Genomic DNA, 15,838 nt, shown 5'->3' with positions numbered 1-15,838 from the left:
CCTGATCAAGTGGGATTTATACCAGGTATGCAAGGCTGGTTTAATATCAGAAAAACCATTAATGTAATCCATCACATAAATAAAACAAAAGACAAAAACCACATGATCTTATCAATTGATGCAGAAAAGGCATTTGACAAAGTCCAACACCCATTTATGATAAAAACTCTTACCAAAATAGGAATTGAAGGAAAATTCCTCAACATAATAAAGGGCATCTATGCAAAGCCAACAGCCAATATCACTCTAAATGGAGAGAACCTGAAAGCATTTCCCTTGAGAACGGGAACCAGACAAGGATGCCCTTTATCACCGCTCTTATTCAACATCGTGTTGGAAGTCTTAGCCAGGGCAATAAGGCTAGACAAAGAAATAAAAGGTATCCGGATAGGCAAGGAAGAAGTAAAGTTATCACTATTTGCAGATGACATGATTATATACACAGAAAACCCTAAGGAATCCTCCAGAAAACTACTGAAACTAATAGAAGAGTTTGGCAGAGTCTCAGGTTATAAAATAAACATACAAAAATCACTTGGATTCCTCTACATCAACAAAAAGAACACCGAAGAGGAAATAACCAAATCAATACCATTCACGGTAGCCCCCAAGAAGATAAGATACTTAGGAATAAATCTTACCAAGGATGTAAAAGACCTATACAAAGAAAACTACAAAGCTCTACTACAAGAAATTCAAAAGGACATACTTAAGTGGAAAAACATACCTTGCTCATGGATAGGAAGACTTAACATAGTAAAAATGTCTATTCTACCAAAAGCCATCTATACATTTAACGCACTTCCGATCCAAATTCCAATGTCATATTTTAAGGGGATAGAGAAACAAATCACCAATTTCATATGGAAGGGAAAAAAGCCCCGGATAAGCAAAGCACTACTGAAAAAGAAGAAGAAAGTGGGAGGCCTCACCTTACCTGACTTCAGAACCTATTATACAGCCACAGTAGTCAAAACAGCCTGGTATTGGTACAACAACAGACACATAGACCAATGGAACAGAATTGAGAACCCAGACATAGATCCATCCACGTATGAGCAGCTGATATTTGACAAAGGACCAGTGTCAATTAACTGGGGAAAAGACAGCCTTTTTAACAAATGGTGCTGGCATAACTGGATATCCATTTGCAAAAAAATGAAACAGGACCCATACCTCACACCATGCACAAAAACTAACTCCAAGTGGATCAAAGACCTAAACATAAAGACTAAAACGATAAAGATCATGGAAGAAAAAATTGGGACAACCCTAGGAGCCCTAATACAAGGTATAAACAGAATACAAAACATTACCAAAAATGATGAAGAGAAACCCGATAACTGGGAGCTCCTAAAAATCAAACACCTATGCTCATCTAAAGACTTCACCAAAAGAGTAAAAAGACCACCTACAGATTGGGAAAGAATTTTCAGCTATGACATCTCCGACCAGCGCCTGATCTCTAAAATCTACATGATTCTGTCAAAACTCAACCACAAAAAGACAAACAACCCAATCAAGAAGTGGGCAAAGGATATGAACACACATTTCTCTAAAGAAGATATTCAGGCAGCCAACAGATACATGAGAAAATGCTCTCGATCATTAGCCATTAGAGAAATGCAAATTAAAACTACCATGAGATTCCATCTCACACCAGCAAGGCTGGCATTAATCCAAAAAACACAAAATAATAAATGTTGGAGAGGCTGCGGAGAGATTGGAACTCTCATACACTGCTGGTGGGAATGTAAAATGGTACAACCACTTTGGAAATCTATCTGGCGTTATCTTAAACAGTTAGAAATAGAACTACCATACAACCCAGAAATCCCACTCCTCGGAATATACCCTAGAGATACAAGAGCCTTCATACAAACAGATATATGCACACCCATGTTTATTGCAGCTCTGTTTACAATAGCAAAAAGTTGGAAGCAACCAAGGTGTCCATCAACGGATGAATGGGTAAATAAATTGTGGTATATTCACACAATGGAATACTACGCATCGATAAAGAACAGTGACGAATCTCTGAAACATTTCATAACATGGAGGAACCTGGAAGGCATTATGCTGAGCGAAATGAGTCAGATGCAAAAGGACAAATACTGTATAAGACCACTATTATAAGATCTTGAGAAATAGTAAACCTGAGAAGAACACATACTTTTGTGGTTACGAGGGGGGGAGGGAGGGAGGGTGGGAGAGGGTTTTTTTATTGATTAATCAGTAGATAAGAACTGCTTTAGGTGAAGGGAAAGACAACACTCAATACATGGAAGGTCAGCTCAATTGGACTGGACCAAAAGCAAAGAAGTTTCCGGGATAAAATGAATGCTTCAAAGCTCAGCGGAGCAAGCGCGGGGGTCTGGGGAACATGGTTTGCGGGGACTTCTAAGTCAATTGGCAAAATAATTCTATTATGAAATCATTCTGCATCCCACTTTGAAATGTGGCGTCTGGGGTCTTAAGTGCTAACAAGCAGCCATCTAAGATGCAGCAATTGGTCTCAACCCACCTGGAGCAAAGGAAAATGAAGAACACCAAGCCCACATGACAACTAAGAGCCCAAGAGACAGAAAGGGCCACATGAACCAGAGACCTACATCATCCTGAGACCAGAAGAACTAGTTGGTGCCCGGCCACAATCGATGACTGCCCTGACAGGGAGCTCAGCAGAGGACCCCTGAGGGAGCAGGAGAGCAGTGGGATGCAGACCCCAAATTCTCATAAGAAGACCAAACTTAATGGTCTGACTGAGACTGGAGGAATCCCGGCGGTCATGCTCTCCAGACCTTCTGTTGACACAGGACAGGAAAATAACAAGAAAAAAAAAAAAAAAAAAAAAGATTTAGTTAACACTAAATAACTGTCAGGTTACTTTTTATAATTTATTTCTTTGTCTTCTACTACTAACAGTCATCCCAAACTATGTAATGCCATATAATGCCATCGCTTTTGGTAGCTGATAAGAGTAAATGGAAAGAACATGGTTAAAGGTGATAGGGTGATGTATATAAATATTTTCTACAGACACAGACACATATATACATGTATATGCATATATATATGATAACATATACTAATACTTTACTTTAGAATGCAGACTGTTGTTGTTAGGTGCTGTTGAGTCGATTTTGACTCATAGCAACTCCATGTGACAGAGTAGAACCTCTCCATAGGGTTTTCTAAGCTGTAATCTTCACAGAAGCGGATTACCAGATCTTTCTCTCTTAAAGGCGCCAGGTGGGTTCGGACTGCCAACCTTTAGGTTAGCAGTCAAGCTCTTAACCGTTGTGCCACTAGGCTTCTTGGATGCAGACATAGAGCGTAAATTTTTAAGTGTTTCTAGTCTGTGCACAGAGAACAGCTGTCATATTCTCTCAGAGTCTGAAGATAACACCAGGGAACTATCTTCCATTTGGAATCAATAAAGGGGAATGAGGAGGGAGAAAAATATTACAATAAATGAGCCTTTTTTTTTTTTTTTTTTTACAGATGTGGAAGCTTTTTTAATAGACGTGATCTATACAAATAAGTGGGTTGTGGTTGTACTATGCATCTTACAATTGCATTCAGAAAGAACAGGGTGTGTTTTACTGTCAACCAAGGCTTTATGGAATATATCGCCCAAACTAATATCAAATTTCAATCTTATCACACAGTCTACCATCTGCTAGTCTGGTGACATGTAATGCTAACAGCAGGTAGTAGTAGTGGCTGTGTTGGGTTTGAGGCTGTGCTCCAAACTTACAGATACTATGCGTAGGCATGACCACAGGAAGCAGTAGGTCTTGTTTAAAGTCTCACTGATACTCTAGGAAGTTCTAGCTTATAAGGATATTACTCTTACATGGTAGAAGTCTGTTGAAAGTGTTTTTCAGAAAAATGCAAAATGAAACATGTTAACTGGAAAGTAAAATTTCAATGCTGTCAAAGCAATGAGATACAAATTCCAAATACATAAAACAGCAAGACACTGCTGTTAATATACCAATAAAAGGCAAATACAACAAAGCTTTACCAGTTGTTCAGTAGAACTCTAATGCAAGCTACAAATGCAACCCACTTATGTAATTTTAAATTTTCCAATAGCCATTAAAAAAAAGTAAAAAGAAACTGATGATCAAGTTTACTAATATATTTAACTAAATATACTCCAACATATTATTATTTTTACTTGTAATCAATATGAAATTATTAATGAGATACTTTTTTTTTCAAATTAAGTCTTTGAAATCTGGTGTGTATTATACACGTTCAGCACACCTCAATTTAGATTTGTCACATTTCAAGGACTCAGTAGTGGGGCTAATAACTACCATTTTTTTTTTTTTAACACAATTTGGCTTTAGACAGACAAAGCAATAACAAGATACCAGAAAAAAGGAAAGCTGATTCCATTATTCACTCATAAATTCCATCATGTTTGAGAAGATATTTAATTAGCAAATTCAAGGGACAGGCTCATGCTGGGACTAGCTTCTTTTGGGGTTGAGGACTTCAAACTGAAGAAGAGGACATGGGGAGAGGAAAGGTATGTGTATCCCTGAGAATGCAGGCTGAGGTGAGATCAGGAAAAAAGAAAGGAACCTGAAAACCAGGGGCAGTTCAAGGATCTGCATGCCCTATCGAGCTGCCTTTGGGTCCAGTGTCTTCTGTAAACTGCCACATCTGGGTAACCCAGTGCCCTTGAAGTCGATTCTAAGCACCTGCTAAATTGTCTGTGACCCAGACGAGTTTTCACTGACTGAATATTTGCCTTGAGGATCTGTGTCCCACACTTTTGCACTGGCACTAGAGATCAAAGCACCATGCCGGAGGAGGTGTTGATCTTCTAGCATTCAGAGTGCAGGGGTCATGCTGAGGGTGAGCAGATGTTCTTCTTAGCCCAGGGCAGTTCTCGATTTTTTTTTTTTTTGCTTATTCTCCAGGTGCAATTATTCAAAGTGCTTTCTTTCACTTGCAAATGTGTTCTGGTTTGAAATTTGGAAGATAAATTATATGGTCTCCAGGCAGATCCAGAAGTCAGGGCTCAAGGGCACTCAAGGAATTAGATGCCTAATTATGGGTCAAAGACAACAGATGCATTCCCAAAGTCAACACAGATAGGAAGGCTTGGATGTAAAATCCTAACTTATTCGTAACAATTTGGAAAAGAAGGCACTAACTTGACTTCTTTGTACCTAAGTTGATTTGCTTTCAATAAGAATATTTTTTCTCTCTCCTTGACTCTTCTCTAAGTAATTTCATACCCATTTTGAATCCCAAAGTTGCTGTCACCATTAATAAAACTGAGTAGTTTAAAGCCATATATTAAGCACCCCAGCTATTTCTTACTCCATCTAACTATTTCTTAAAGTTATAAGGTGTCTTTACCCTGAACTTACAGCTTTAAGATGTATTTGTAATAAAACAAGTCTACATAAAGTGGTTTACTAACAACCTCACCTTATATCCTAATTTTTTTTTTTTTTTAATAATTATTATTACCTCTTAAAAACTGACCTTTATATGGTCTGAGCTTCAGGGAAAATTCAAATTTCCAATTAACTTTGAATGTGACTAGAGCTTTATAAATGAGGAATGATTTAGGTGCAAATTGATGGCATGTAAAAAATTATAGTTAACTATGTGCTACAGTAAAAAACCTAGCTATCTGGGAAGTATTTGTTTATAGAGGACCATAAACAGCCTGCATTAGGGAAATTTACAAGAATACAGGGAATGGTCAGAATGTATCTAATGCATTTATATGTAGATATAAAATGTGTAATTTATTATATTGATTTTCCTGTTCTCAAAGACCCAGCAATCAACGTAACTTTACCTTCTTTTCCAAGAAATCTTAGCAAGATGACTCTATTTTATGGTGTATTTACAGTGAGTACATGAGTCAGGATGCCTTGAATTTTACGATACTCTCTTTTACCTTTTTGGTTAAAGTAATCAATACACAATAATAAAAATTGTCCCTCTATACTAATACAAAACAATAATTTAATGGAAATGTGCCCATTTTGTGATGATAGTATGGAAGTATCAATGCTGAGTTTTGTTTTATTTATTTATTGTAAGTGATTTCTTAATGCTGAGTATTTGTTAAAGCCAGTCCTTAACTATTCACAATTCATAGAAAGTTGACTGAATTAAATTAAATGGCATTGTTAAATGCATGCATGCATTTGTACAAATTTTAAGAATGCTTACACACTCATAAATCCAAGAGCTAATAAAACATCGCTTTTTTTTGTAAATATACTGCCAAATCAGTTTAAATGTATATATAGTAACTCTTAAGAAGCTTTAATCATCTTGACGCTATTGATGGTAGAGAGGATGCTGCTAAGGCACTTTATTAATATTATTATTATTTCTATTTTGAAGCTTTTTATTACGACTTTTCCATACACCCATAAAAGTAGACAGAATAGCATAATGAAACCCAAACAGACATTAAATAAAAAACAACATTTTTCATACTCGCCTCCTCGATGTTTTGCTTTACTGAAATATTAAAGTAATTCTCAAATATTTCATTCCTAAATACTTCAGAACACAACTATGAAAATTAAGAACATTTTCTTAAATGATCACAATACTATTATAATGAATATGACAAGTTAGAAAATTACACAGGAAAAAATATTTCATGTAAGACATATTCTTACATGATCAAAATACCATTATACAGCTAAAAAAATTAATGCAAAATTTTAAATATCATCTATTATTTAGTTTATGGTAATTTCCTCCACTCTGTGTCTTTTTTACCATTTATTTGCTCCAGTCAGGAACCAAATGTGGTGCCAAATTGCATTAAGATGTTGTCTCTTCTGTCTTTTACTCCAGAACAATTCATCATCTCCTTTTTGGGACACGTCATTTTTCCAGAAGAATTTCATATTCTGGATTAGTCTGACTGCTTCCTTGTGCTGATTTAATTGGTTCTCTATCGTCAGCATGTAGTATAGACTAGAAGATATACTCAAAGGCTTGGTTGAAATCAGGTTCAAAAATTCAAAGCCCGATGACTAATTTTTTTCCTCTATGAAAGACACAAGATCTTTAAAACTACTTTCAAAACATGTCTAACATTGCTGTGAATCACGTTTCTAAGTGTGGAAGGTACTTCATGTTCCGAAAACAATGAATTAAGTTTGAGGTGGGTGATGGAGGGGAGAAGATTCGCAGTGAAGATAGGTCCCTGCCAACAACTTTTTAAGTTATATATAATAACTCACACACTTACATGTTTTAAATAAGTAAACTGAGGCATAGTTTTGGAAAGAATATTCTTAAGGTAAATAAGTAAATAATAATAAATAATGAGAAGGAATTTGAGCCAAGGTCTTCCTGTGTCCAAAGATCCTCATTCAAATATTATGTAAAACTGCCTCCTTGACCAAATGCTGTATTTTAATGAATATTAAGTCAGGTGATATTAGAATTATACTTTACTTGAAATATCAAGATAGCCTTCTTATATAATTTTTTTTCATTTAATTTCCTTCCCCCATTTTTTTTTTTTTTTAATTTGAAGGGACTTTAACAATAAAAATAGCACCCAGTGTCTCGCTGCTATTCTAGTTTTCTACGGAACAGACAGTACCCTCCATTTGACACTTCCATGACCTGTGGTGCATTTGTAAAACTAAACACTTCTGCAATTTTGCACTGAGCATTTGAAAACAACTCTGATTGCTAATAACTCTATTCAGTATAGACCAGACAAGGGGGAGTTTCAACTCTTAAGCTTCAGCTCTTTTTGAATTGCCTTTGTGCCAGAGAACTCCACCTTAAATTGCTTTTAAAGTAGAAAATATACACATTCTCCCCTCACATAATTCAAAAGTAGTTTAAAGTTATATTTCTCAAAAAGAGAAAAATGACAAGGGACTGCGATCAGGTCTTTGTAGCCTGTCCAAGGGAACATGATTTGAAAACTTTCTTCTGTAAGTAGAAGAATCTATGGTACAAGTGTTTGGAGAAAGTTTGCTGCAGTTTCTGCTGTCATAAATATAATGTTTGTCTGGTATTTGGAGATCCTGTAAAGGGTGAGACTAAATTATAGTGTGAGGTGAAATGTAATAGCTGGAGCAGAGCTGGATCTTCAATGGCTGGGGTCCAATTTTCCAAGGTTACTGTTACCATCAAAATATTATCCATTCAAGTGGTTCTCCTTGAGTTCAGGAGGTAAATTAGATCATTGTTTCATAACGTTTATGCATTCATACTTTGTTCATGGAAACAGTATCATCGTAGTTGTTTAGCACACTGTCCAAATGAGGTTCTGATCACTAGTTCAATTCTAGAAGAAGTCACTTATTTTTCCCCCCATAAGAAATTATTATTATTATTTTATTGTACTTTAGATGAAGGTTTACAGAACAAACTAGTTTCTCACCAAACAGTTAGTACACACTTTGTTCTATGACATTGGTTAACAACCCCACGACATGCCAGCACTCTCCCTTCTCAACCCTGAGTTCACTATTACCAGCTTTCCTGTTCCCTCCTGCCCTCCAGTTCCTCCTCCCAGGGGGAAGTCACTTAGTTTTACTCTGTCCCATGGTCATAGACTTAACCCATGACACAGAGACCCAAGAAAGAACAGGCAAGAATCTGGGGGAAGGATGCAAGCTCCTCAGTTCTCTGGGGGAAAAAGAAAACAGTTCAAAGTTGTAATACCATCAAGTAGAACAGAAACCGGCACATGGTATGTGTTCCATAAATATTGGTTTTGTGGACATAAAACACATATTAAATAATGCAAAATGTATCTATTCATTGAATATGTATCTATTAACACCTCTAATTTACAGAGATAAATAAGATATAATCGCTACTACTTTGAAATTATGTTTTGTCCTTGAGCTCTCCTTGACTTCAAAACCTTGGGGTTAAAAAAAAGAAAAAAGCCAAATATTATCATTAAGCTTTGTAAAAGTATATTACGGCAGTATGGATCAGGGAGGGATTACCTGAACCTGTGGTGAGCTATGAGGTAACCTTTATAGACGAGGTGATATCAGAGCTGACTCTTTAAGGATGAGAAGAGGTGCTCCAGATAGAAGAAAGAATATATCCAAAGGCATGGAAGCTATAAAAAACGTATGCTGTAGGCCTGGAATTATGAATAATTCAAAGTTTAAAGTTCAAAATGGAGTTTAGAGTGAGGAAAGGAGAGCGGAGAATGAAAAGAAACAGGAGTTTAAGTTCCTGTTGCAGGTTGGAACCAAATTACAAAAAGTTTGTCATAGTGCGGTGAGATGAGTCACTTTGGTGTGACCTTTCTCGCTATAGTCCTGTAACTACCACCCAAGTGATTGGGTAGGACTGTGCGAATAGGGTAATGGAATGGTAGTCCACCACGGGGATTGGTCAGTTTTGCCATCCCACTGGGCTTAAAATGAGCCATCCCAGAGGCAGGAAAGACAGGATCCCTCTGCCACCAAAGAAGAACAGCCATGAGCAGATAGCATGTCCTTTGGACTCGGGATGCCTGCACTGAGAATCTCCTGGACCCAGGAGACAGAGAGAAAGCTGAGTGCCTTTGGGCAGAAGTCTTGCTGTAGGAGTAGGGTGCTTCCAGGCACTTGGTGGAGCTAGGTTTGCTGACCCACAGAACTAGAGCTGAGCACCTTGGGGCAGAGGCTTACTGGTGGAGTGGATGCCTCTAGGCACTTATTGGCAGAACTAAAATAGCCTTGTAACACTTTCCCTGAGCAGGGCAGAGGCCAAGGGGCCAGAGAGAGGTGTGCCTGTGGCACAGCTGGAAAGAGGCTGTACTGATGGAAAAATTGTATGCTGAGTGTTCCTAAGCCTGAATTTTAACCTGTTACTTCCCTAATAAACCCTATAATTGTGAGTATTGTCTCTGAGTTCTGCGTAACCACTGGAATGAATTATTGAACCCAGCAGAGAAGTAGAGTGCCATGGGAGAGACGGTTGGTGTAGGAATTGATAAAGATGGCGGAGAGAGGAGGCATGCCTGACCTCCTCCTTATAGGAATTAGCCATGGGTGTTGATCTTGATTCTCCTTTCCCCTTGTGAAGTTACAGGAGGTCAGACACTGCCCTATGCCATTTTTACATATAGCATGGCCAAACAAGTGAAACAAAATGTAGCGCTATGAGAAAATTTTAAGCAACAGCCTGTATGATCATGTCTCTGTTTTAAAAAGAATCTTGGCAGCAAGTGAAAGATGGAATAAAAGAAAGGAGAGGCATGGGGATCAGTTAGGAGGAATCATCTATTGTCAACTGGTTGTGCTGCAGTGAATTCCAAACAGTGCCTCTTCAACTGGAAGTCCTGATTTCATGCAATATGTTGTCAGTGATACATGAAAGATTAATGCATAAAACCTGGGCTCCAGCTTGTAGAACACCTCTTTTTAAAATACGTATTTCCAGAATAGAACCCTTAGAATAGACTAATGAAGGCAATTTAATTTCAGATTATATCGTTTTCTCTAAGCATTTGAGGAAAGGAAACACCAAGTTGCCAGTGACCATAATGGACACAAAACTATGGGAAGTTTGGAGAGAAAGATGTGCACAGTGCCCTGAGTTATGCCAGTAGGAAGAAGAACTACGTAATCTGGGGAAATGTGTGCAATGAGTTAACACTTTCAAAATCACCAAGATTACAAATTCCTTTTCTACTATGTAATTTACTACTAGATGATGGATCTATTACACACCCGAGTTGTCTACTTTTTCTGGATAAAGTCGTTGCCTCTCGGGATAGTCAAAAAGATCCAAATGGATCCTTTTGAGGGTAAAGCATGTCATGCCTGCCTTTTCTGAATTCTGTGAATGGATGGATACCCCTGACATCAGCTATACTCGTTGATGAAGATCACAGCTTGATGAAGAGGATGGAATATCACTGGCGTTAATGGGATGAGGAAGAGCTCTGGCGGCACAGTTGTTAAATGCTCAGCTGCAAAAGGAAAGGTCGATAATTCCAACCCGCCAGCTGCTTTGGGCGGGGGGGAAGATGTGGCAAGCAACTTCTGTAAATATTTACAGCTTTGGAAGCTCTGTGGGGCTGTTCCACCCTCACCTATAGGGATGCAATGAATCAAAACTGATTCTACAGCAGTGGCTTTGGTTTTTGGTTTTAATGGGGTGAGGATCTCCTTCTAGACGTATCTTTTCTGACAGTTCTCTCTTGCATTAATTGTCCAATTAATTATTTGATCTTCCCAATGTTTTAGGCAGGAACACCCTTTTATGCAAAATACTTTCACCTTTTGGAATGAAAGGGCTTCAGAGTTAATCTGATTTCAATGTGCCTTGTGGAAGAATCCTGATAGGACCAGACTGAAATTTTTAATGTTTTTTTCCTTTTGTACATTTATTTTCTTTTAAATGATGTCATTCCTCTTCCAACCCAACAAGATTTATTGAAATATTTTGAGCATTTTAATTCTTAGTTTATACAAAAAAGTGAGTTTGTGCTTAGAGTGTAAGAACAAAGATACAAAAACCCTATCACCAAAAAAATTAATCTCCAAAGACACACTCTAGAAAGATGTACACCTTTAATAGCATTTTTTGCATCTCCAAAGAATCAGAAATTATGTAAATGTGTATCACTTGGAAGATAATTAAATTATGGTATAGTCAAATAATGGAATTCTAATTAGCTAGATGTATATACATGAAATATACATATAAAAAGATCTGAAAAACAGAAATTTTAGTGAGAAAAAGCAAGTTGCAAAATGACATCTATAGTATGAAGTCAATTACAGATATTTTAAAAACAGGCAAAACCATTTTCAATATCGTGGGAGAATCCTATCTATGAAAAACATGAATTGTAAAGAGAGGTAACTTGAGGATAAGGGTGCCTCTTGGGGGAGAGAAAGGATTTGGATAAGTAGGAGTGGTATTGGAAGTGTTAATATGTGAACAAATGTTGCAACACAGTGTAATATGTTAAATCTGTGCTTATGTCAGGATAGTATTCTCTTAAACTTTTTTTGTAGGTTTTAAATCTATTTTAACAGCATAGCTTAATCCACGCTAATGAATCACTAGCACTTTAACTGAGGAACCATACATTCTACTTATTAATTTTTAACATGGCCAAATTGGATGCTCTATTATAAAAATCACTAGAGTAATCCTTGTTTTTAGCATTTTTAGTCCAACACTTAGATGCTAATTATTCTGGTGCTTACTGATTCTCCCCTGCTCTTTACAGAATGTCTATGGGAATTCCAAGAGCTCCACAGAATCTCCAGGATAAATAAATGTGTGTGTATATATATATATATATATGTACATACATATATATGAAAGAAAATAGTAAATATTTTTGCCTCTAATGTTACTAATTTTAACATCGGAAACCCTAGTGGCATAGTGGTTAAGTGCCATGGCTGCTAAAAAGGTCAGCAATTAGAATCCAATAGGCACTCGTTTTCTCACAAATGCAGGGGGAAAAAAAAAACACGTGACTCCAAAACCAGACAGGTGACTTATAAACAAATCAGTTAATAATCAGAAAGTTACAAATACATAGACAATCTCATCAAATTCAGATCGCTGTTGAGATTTTTTTTTTTTTTTTTGCAAAATCTACGCCAAAAAAAAACCAAACCCAGTGCCATCGAGTCGACTCCGACTCATAGCGGCCCTATAGGACTGAGCAAAACTGCCCCATAGACTTTCCCGGGAGCGCCTGGCGGATTCGAACTGCCAACCCTTTGGTTAGCAGCCGTAGCACTTAACCACTACGCCACCAGGGTTTCCAAAATCTAGGCTGCATGAAATTACTCAGTACTTTATTTATTCCAGACAACGAACAACAGCAACAAAAAAAGCCGGTGCATGATCAAATAATACTTCCACTTTTGTAACCATAGAGTTAATCTAGTTGGAAATTAAATGCTTTTAAGTAGATAGACGCAGGAATATTGCACTGGCTTAAGTCTGCCATAAAGTAAGCTCGGAATGGAGAGGTTGACTCTCAGCGGGAGAGACCCACAGACTTAATCATTGTTTTTTTGTAGGAGTTAATAAGATGCAAACATCTATTGATTTAATGATAACTAGATATTTGCGATTATTTCTCATGGAGTCCCTGGGTGGTGCAAAGAGTTAATACGCTCAGTTCCTATCCAAAATTTGGCGGTTTGAGTCTACCCAGAGGCTTCTTGGAAAAAAGGCCTGGTGATCTACTTCCAAAAATTCAGCCGTTGGAAACCCTATGGAGCACAGTTCTACTCCGACACACATGCATCTCCATGAATCAGAATAGACTCCACAGCGGCTGTTAACTATTTCATACATGAAGAGTCATCACGCAACAATCTAAAGTCACTTAGTCCATGATCCATATTTAATCAGAATAATATCAGAATGTTAGAAATGATATCATGCTCTGAAATATAATTTGCTGTGGTTGAAAGAGCAAGCCTTTTAAATTCCTCCTTTTTTATTATCAACATAAAAAAAGTCTGTGTGTGTGTTTTAAATAAAACTTTGTAAGCTAATAAATCTCTGTGAGCTAGAGGAGAATTTAGTAAATAAATGTAAGTTTAAAAAAAAAAGTGAGAGTAGAGCCAAGACCATAATCTAGAAAAAAAAAAAAAATTAGATATAAACCCAAAAAAAAACCCAAACCCAGTGCCATCCAGTCGATTCCGACTCACAGCGACCCTATAGGACAGAGTAGAACTGCTCCATAGAGTTTCCAAAGAGCACCTGGCGGATTCCAACTGCTGACCCTTTGTTTAGCAGCCCTAGCTCTTAACCACTACACCACCAGGTTTTCCATATTAAATATAGAGAAATTAAAATCTATATCCAGCAATTGAAATTATTGATGGGAATTTGCCAGGTATGCTTGCAATATCAAGCATGGTAGCCTGTTAAATAGCATGATTTATATATATATATAAAAATGCATCTATATAAAAACTGCAACAATATATATGTATTTAAAATTACATGTACATATGCCTACAGTCATATGTAAGTATTAAGACAAAAGTTAGCAAAGCATAGTGTAATTTTCTGTTTTCAAAAAAAAACTATGAAATTAAATTTTAAGAACTCTAAAACCGAACATTTCAATTACAGCTATAAAGACGGCTTTAATTTTATACAAATTAAACATGTATTTAAGATAAGCACGTATTATTCAGCTGTATTAAAGTGATCGTGTTTGGAAAATGGAGCCCTGGTGGCACAGTGGTTAAGAGCTTGGTGGCTAACCAAAAGATTGGTAGTTTGAATCCACCAGCCACTCCTTCGAAACCCTATGGGGCAGTTCTACTCTGTTCTGTAGGGTTGCTATGAATCGGAATTGACTGGAGGGCAATGGGGTAAGGGGGATGTTTGGGAAGGTGAACATATCTCCTCATAATAATTCAATGATTTTCTTCCACATGAACTAGTCTTATGGTTCTTCCATAGAAAAAAAATTTCCTTAATTGTGATTAATAATGGAAGAATCAGAATACTGCTTCTCCTGTGCCAATTTTCATGTGGAAAAAATAAATCAATACATTTTGGAAAATAACATCTTGCAGTGAGAAGAAACTGAAGTTGGTGGGCTACATTTAGATTAACAAACACACGCTAAACCATGCAAATGTTTTCATTTTACATCAATTAATTTTATGGCCCTAAAAACATGTCATATTATTTTATAGATTATGCAATTACTAGTGTTGGATTGATAATGTTTGCCCGTAAATATCAGAGAGAGTAATTAAACTGAGTAAGGAGTGAGTAAATATATATATATATATTTATAAATGTGGATTAATAAAATATGTACTGAAAAATACAACACTGAGTTACAATAACTAGAGTTTTGATAAAGCACTGTAAAATATAGTTATACTTTGCAATCAGAAACACTTTTCATATCTTATAATTTTATTCTTCCCATTAACTTGCCTCTGGGGCTTAAATATTTCTGTGTATATATATATATATTTTCTTTCTTACTTAAACACCAAGATCAAATTCATATCTCATGGACATATTTTATTTGAAGTGAAATTGTTTATGTAAGTGGAAAGGCACGAAATTTATAATATTATCATCATACTAGTTGATTTAGACACTGAAGAAATTCAGTAGAATTCATACATAAAAAAACACACTTTCTCTCCAAATTATCACAACAAATACTATTCTTAGGACAAGGTGCCTCTGGCCTTACCTCCTGTTTGAAAAGGCAAAATAGTGTTAGAATCTCAAGGCTGCTGGCCCACCTGGGTAGAAACAGACAGAAAATATCAAACATTTTTAAGGTCTGAAATACAACTAAAATTGCTTGTAATAATCTTGGGAGAGTGTCAACAGTAATTCAGTCAGTCATATTTTCTAAGAAGAATCTCAGTTTGTTTTATCGAGGATTTTTTTTGTCTGTTTTCAGTTGAAGAACCTAATGCCCAATGTCCTAGAAAGATGGCTGACCTGAGTAAACAAACTAGTTCTAGTACCAGCTCTGAGTTCACCATGTGGTTTTGAACAGCTTACTCGCCCACTTTGAGTTTGTCTCTCCACCTTTATCAAGAAGTGACTATTGCATTTTTTCCTTACAATTTCTTTATTGTAAGTCTGTATAAGCATTGTTATCTATTTGTGTGCACAGGATATTCCTCACAGTGTTAACATCAGGAGTATCATGGTTTCACACGAGAAGTGAGAACACATCAGTATGGGCTATTTTGCTTTCTATTTTGATAGATGTACACATTTCACAACTACTTGACCTTACATTAAGCTCTGTTGCAGCATAGTTTGTGGGAAAGGGAAGTTGATTGGTTTTAATTAAAATGGATTCTTATCTGTA

This window comes from Elephas maximus, chromosome 10 (genome assembly GCF_024166365.1).
Source record: "Elephas maximus indicus isolate mEleMax1 chromosome 10, mEleMax1 primary haplotype, whole genome shotgun sequence".
In the NCBI taxonomy this organism is placed as follows: domain Eukaryota; kingdom Metazoa; phylum Chordata; class Mammalia; order Proboscidea; family Elephantidae; genus Elephas; species Elephas maximus.
The sequence above is the reverse complement of the archived record's forward strand: the minus strand, read 5'-3'. Positions refer to the sequence as shown.